The following is a 7,128-nucleotide window of genomic DNA, read 5'->3' as shown; positions in this document are numbered from 1 at the left end:
CCATTTATCCTTGTTCACTCTTCATCGTTCATTCTTCATTGATCATTGATCCTTGTTCATTCTTCATCGTTCATTAGTCATTGACCATTAATCCTTGTTTATTCTTCATCATTCATTCTTCATTGATCATTGATCCTTGTTCATTCTTCATCGTTCATTTGTCATTGATCATTGATCCTTGTTCATTCTTCATCGTTCATTCGTCATTGATCATTGATCCTTGTTCATTCTTCATCGTTCATTCTTTATTGACCATTTATCCTTGTTCATTCTTCATCGTTCATTCTTCATTGATCATTGATCCTTGTTCATTCTTCATCGTTCATTCGTCATTGACCATTAATCCTTGTTTATTCTTCATCGTTCATTCTTCATTGATCATTGATCCTTGTTCATTCTTCATCGTTCATTTGTCATTGATCATTGATCCTTGTTCATTCTTCATCGTTCATTCTTCATTGATCATTAATCCTTCTTCATTCTTCATCGTTCATTCTTCATTGATCATTAATCCTTGTTCATTCTTCATCGTTCATTCGTCATTGACTATTGATCCTTGTTCATTCTTCATTGATCATTGATCCTTGTTCATTCTTCATCGTTCATTCTTCATTGATCATTGATACTTGTTCATTCTTCATCGTTCATTCGTCATTGACCATTAATCCTTGTTCATTCTTCATCGTTCATTCTTCATTGATCATTGATCCTTGTTCATTCTTCATCGTTCATTCGTCATTGACTATTGATCCTTGTTCATTCTTCATCGTTCATTCTTCATTGATCATTGATCCTTGTTCATTCTTCATCGTTCATTCTTCATTGATCATTGATCCTTGTTCATTCTTCATCGTTCATTCGTCATTGACCATTAATCCTTGTTCATTCTTCATCGTTCATTATTCATTGATCATTGATCCTTGTTCATTCTTCATCGTTCATTTGTCATTGATCATTGATCCTTATTCATTCTTCATCGTTCATTCTTCATTGATCATTGATCCTTGTTCATTCTTCATCGTTCATTCTTCATTGATCATTGATCCTTGTTCATTCTTCATCGTTCATTCTTCTTTGATCATTGATTCTTGTTTATTCTTCATCGTTCATTCTTCATTGATCATTGATCCTTGTTCATTCTTCATCGTTCATTCTTCATTGATCATTGATCCTTGTTCATTCTTCATCGTTCATTCGTCATTGACCATTAATCCTTGTTCATTCTTCATCGTTCATTATTCATTGATCGTTGATCCTTGTTCATTCTTCATCGTTCATTTGTCATTGATCATTGATCCTTATTCATTCTTCATCGTTCATTCTTCATTGATCATTGATCCTTGTTCATTCTTCATCGTTCATTCTTCATTGATCATTGATCCTTGTTCATTCTTCATCGTTCATTCTTCTTTGATCATTGATTCTTGTTTATTCTTCATCGTTCATTCTTCATTGATCATTGATCCTTGTTCATTCTTCATCGTTCATTCTTCATTGATCATTGATCCTTGTTCATTATTCATCGTTCATTCTTCATTGATCATTAATCCTTGTTCATTCTTCATCGTTCATTCTTCATTGATCATTGACCCTTGTTCATTCTTCATCGTTCAATCTTCATTGATCATTGATGCTTGTTCATTCTTCATCGTTCATTCTTCATTGATCATTGATCCTTGTTCATTCTTCATCGTTCATTCTTCATTGATCATTGATCCTTGTTCATTCTTCATCGTTCATTCTTCTTTGATCATTGATCCTTGTTCATTCTTCATCGTTCATTCTTCATTGATCATTAATCCTTGTTCATTCTTCATCGTTCATTCTTCATTGATCATTAATCCTTGTTCATTCTTCATCGTTCATTCGTCATTGACTATTGATCCTTGTTCATTCTTCATCGTTCATTCTTCATTGATCATTGATCCTTGTTCATTCTTCATCGTTCATTCTTCATTGATCATTGATACTTGTTTATTCTTCATCGTTCATTCGTCATTGACCATTAATCCTTGTTCATTCTTCATCGTTCATTCTTCATTGATCATTGATCCTTGTTCATTCTTCATCGTTCATTCGTCATTGACTATTGATCCTTGTTCATTCTTCATTGATCATTGATTCTTGTTCATTCTTCATCGTTCATTCTTCATTGAACATTGATACTTGTTCATTCTTCATCGTTCATTCGTCATTGACCATTAATCCTTGTTCATTCTTCATCGTTCATTCTTCATTGATCATTGATCCTTGTTCATTCTTTATCGTTCATTCGTCATTGACTATTGATCCTTGTTCATTCTTCATCGTTCATTCTTCATTGATCATTGATCCTTGTTCATTCTTCATCGTTCATTCTTCATTGATCATTGATACTTGTTCATTCTTCATCGTTCATTCGCCATTGACCATTAATCCTTGTTCATTCTTCATCGTTCATTCTTCATTGATCATTGATCCTTGTTCATTATTCATCGTTCATTCTTCATTGATCATTAATCCTTGTTCATTCTTCATCGTTCATTCTTCATTGATCATTGACCCTTGTTCATTCTTCATCGTTCATTCTTCATTGATCATTGATCCTTGTTCATTCTTCATCGTTCATTCGTCATTGATCATTGATCCTTGTTCATTCTTCATCGTTCATTCTTCATTGATCATTAATCCTTGTTCATTCTTCATCGTTCATTCTTCATTGATCATTGACCCTTGTTCATTCTTCATCGTTCAATCTTCATTGATCATTGATCCTTGTTCATTCTTTATCGTTCATTCGTCATTGATCATTGATCCTTGTTCATTCTTCATCGTTCATTCTTCATTGACCATTTATCCTTGTTCACTCTTCATCGTTCATTCTTCATTGATCATTGATCCTTGTTCATTCTTCATCGTTCATTAGTCATTGACCATTAATCCTTGTTTATTCTTCATCATTCATTCTTCATTGATCATTGATCCTTGTTCATTCTTCATCGTTCATTTGTCATTGATCATTGATCCTTGTTCATTCTTCATCGTTCATTCGTCATTGATCATTGATCCTTGTTCATTCTTCATCGTTCATTCTTTATTGACCATTTATCCTTGTTCATTCTTCATCGTTCATTCTTCATTGATCATTGATCCTTGTTCATTCTTCATCGTTCATTCGTCATTGACCATTAATCCTTGTTTATTCTTCATCGTTCATTCTTCATTGATCATTGATCCTTGTTCATTCTTCATCGTTCATTTGTCATTGATCATTGATCCTTGTTCATTCTTCATCGTTCATTCTTCATTGATCATTAATCCTTCTTCATTCTTCATCGTTCATTCTTCATTGATCATTAATCCTTGTTCATTCTTCATCGTTCATTCGTCATTGACTATTGATCCTTGTTCATTCTTCATTGATCATTGATCCTTGTTCATTCTTCATCGTTCATTCTTCATTGATCATTGATACTTGTTCATTCTTCATCGTTCATTCGTCATTGACCATTAATCCTTGTTCATTCTTCATCGTTCATTCTTCATTGATCATTGATCCTTGTTCATTCTTCATCGTTCATTCGTCATTGACTATTGATCCTTGTTCATTCTTCATCGTTCATTCTTCATTGATCATTGATCCTTGTTCATTCTTCATCGTTCATTCTTCATTGATCATTGATCCTTGTTCATTCTTCATCGTTCATTCGTCATTGACCATTAATCCTTGTTCATTCTTCATCGTTCATTATTCATTGATCATTGATCCTTGTTCATTCTTCATCGTTCATTTGTCATTGATCATTGATCCTTATTCATTCTTCATCGTTCATTCTTCATTGATCATTGATCCTTGTTCATTCTTCATCGTTCATTCTTCATTGATCATTGATCCTTGTTCATTCTTCATCGTTCATTCTTCTTTGATCATTGATTCTTGTTTATTCTTCATCGTTCATTCTTCATTGATCATTGATCCTTGTTCATTCTTCATCGTTCATTCTTCATTGATCATTGATCCTTGTTCATTCTTCATCGTTCATTCGTCATTGACCATTAATCCTTGTTCATTCTTCATCGTTCATTATTCATTGATCGTTGATCCTTGTTCATTCTTCATCGTTCATTTGTCATTGATCATTGATCCTTATTCATTCTTCATCGTTCATTCTTCATTGATCATTGATCCTTGTTCATTCTTCATCGTTCATTCTTCATTGATTATTGATCCTTGTTCATTCTTCATCGTTCATTCTTCTTTGATCATTGATTCTTGTTTATTCTTCATCGTTCATTCTTCATTGATCATTGATCCTTGTTCATTCTTCATCGTTCATTCTTCATTGATCATTGATCCTTGTTCATTATTCATCGTTCATTCTTCATTGATCATTAATCCTTGTTCATTCTTCATCGTTCATTCTTCATTGATCATTGACCCTTGTTCATTCTTCATCGTTCAATCTTCATTGATCATTGATGCTTGTTCATTCTTCATCGTTCATTCTTCATTGATCATTGATCCTTGTTCATTCTTCATCGTTCATTCTTCATTGATCATTGATCCTTGTTCATTCTTCATCGTTCATTCTTCTTTGATCATTGATCCTTGTTCATTCTTCATCGTTCATTCTTCATTGATCATTAATCCTTGTTCATTCTTCATCGTTCATTCTTCATTGATCATTAATCCTTGTTCATTCTTCATCGTTCATTCGTCATTGACTATTGATCCTTGTTCATTCTTCATCGTTCATTCTTCATTGATCATTGATCCTTGTTCATTCTTCATCGTTCATTCTTCATTGATCATTGATACTTGTTTATTCTTCATCGTTCATTCGTCATTGACCATTAATCCTTGTTCATTCTTCATCGTTCATTCTTCATTGATCATTGATCCTTGTTCATTCTTCATCGTTCATTCGTCATTGACTATTGATCCTTGTTCATTCTTCATTGATCATTGATTCTTGTTCATTCTTCATCGTTCATTCTTCATTGAACATTGATACTTGTTCATTCTTCATCGTTCATTCGTCATTGACCATTAATCCTTGTTCATTCTTCATCGTTCATTCTTCATTGATCATTGATCCTTGTTCATTCTTTATCGTTCATTCGTCATTGACTATTGATCCTTGTTCATTCTTCATCGTTCATTCTTCATTGATCATTGATCCTTGTTCATTCTTCATCGTTCATTCTTCATTGATCATTGATACTTGTTCATTCTTCATCGTTCATTCGCCATTGACCATTAATCCTTGTTCATTCTTCATCGTTCATTCTTCATTGATCATTGATCCTTGTTCATTATTCATCGTTCATTCTTCATTGATCATTAATCCTTGTTCATTCTTCATCGTTCATTCTTCATTGATCATTGACCCTTGTTCATTCTTCATCGTTCATTCTTCATTGATCATTGATCCTTGTTCATTCTTCATCGTTCATTCGTCATTGATCATTGATCCTTGTTCATTCTTCATCGTTCATTCTTCATTGATCATTAATCCTTGTTCATTCTTCATCGTTCATTCTTCATTGATCATTGACCCTTGTTCATTCTTCATCGTTCAATCTTCATTGATCATTGATCCTTGTTCATTCTTTATCGTTCATTCGTCATTGTTCATTGATCCTTGTTCATTCTTCATCGTTCATTCTTCATTGACCATTTATCCTTGTTCACTCTTCATCGTTCATTCTTCATTGATCATTGATCCTTGTTCATTCTTCATCGTTCATTAGTCATTGACCATTAATCCTTGTTTATTCTTCGTCATTCATTCTTCATTGATCATTGATCCTTGTTCATTCTTCATCGTTCATTTGTCATTGATCATTGATCCTTGTTCATTCTTCATCGTTCATTCGTCATTGATCATTGATCCTTGTTCATTCTTCATCGTTCATTCTTTATTGACCATTTATCCTTGTTCATTCTTCATCGTTCATTCTTCATTGATCATTGATCCTTGTTCATTCTTCATCGTTCATTCGTCATTGACCATTAATCCTTGTTTATTCTTCATCGTTCATTCTTCATTGATCATTGATCCTTGTTCATTCTTCATCGTTCATTTGTCATTGATTATTGATCCTTGTTCATTCTTCATCGTTCATTCTTCATTGATCATTAATCCTTGTTCATTCTTCATCGTTCATTCTTCATTGATCATTGACCCTTGTTCATTCTTCATCGTTCAATCTTCATTGATCATTGATCCTTGTTCATTCTTTATCGTTCATTCGTCATTGATCATTGATCCTTGTTCATTCTTCATCGTTCATTCTTCATTGACCATTTATCCTTGTTCACTCTTCATCGTTCATTCTTCATTGATCATTGATCCTTGTTCATTCTTCATCGTTCATTAGTCATTGACCATTAATCCTTGTTTATTCTTCATCATTCATTCTTCATTGATCATTGATCCTTGTTCATTCTTCATCGTTCATTTGTCATTGATCATTGATCCTTGTTCATTCTTCATCGTTCATTCGTCATTGATCATTGATCCTTGTTCATTCTTCATCGTTCATTCTTTATTGACCATTTATCCTTGTTCATTCTTCATCGTTCATTCTTCATTGATCATTGATCCTTGTTCATTCTTCATCGTTCATTCGTCATTGACCATTAATCCTTGTTTATTCTTCATCGTTCATTCTTCATTGATCATTGATCCTTGTTCATTCTTCATCGTTCATTTGTCATTGATCATTGATCCTTGTTCATTCTTCATCGTTCATTCTTCATTGATCATTAATCCTTCTTCATTCTTCATCGTTCATTCTTCATTGATCATTAATCCTTGTTCATTCTTCATCGTTCATTCGTCATTGACTATTGATCCTTGTTCATTCTTCATTGATCATTGATCCTTGTTCATTCTTCATCGTTCATTCTTCATTGATCATTGATACTTGTTCATTCTTCATCGTTCATTCGTCATTGACCATTAATCCTTGTTCATTCTTCATCGTTCATTCTTCATTGATCATTGATCCTTGTTCATTCTTCATCGTTCATTCGTCATTGACTATTGATCCTTGTTCATTCTTCATCGTTCATTCTTCATTGATCATTGATCCTTGTTCATTCTTCATCGTTCATTCTTCATTGATCATTGATCCTTGTTC

Source organism: Amaranthus tricolor, chromosome 11 (genome assembly GCF_026212465.1).
Source record: "Amaranthus tricolor cultivar Red isolate AtriRed21 chromosome 11, ASM2621246v1, whole genome shotgun sequence".
Lineage (NCBI taxonomy): Eukaryota > Viridiplantae > Streptophyta > Magnoliopsida > Caryophyllales > Amaranthaceae > Amaranthus > Amaranthus tricolor.
Note: the sequence above shows the minus strand (reverse complement) of the source record.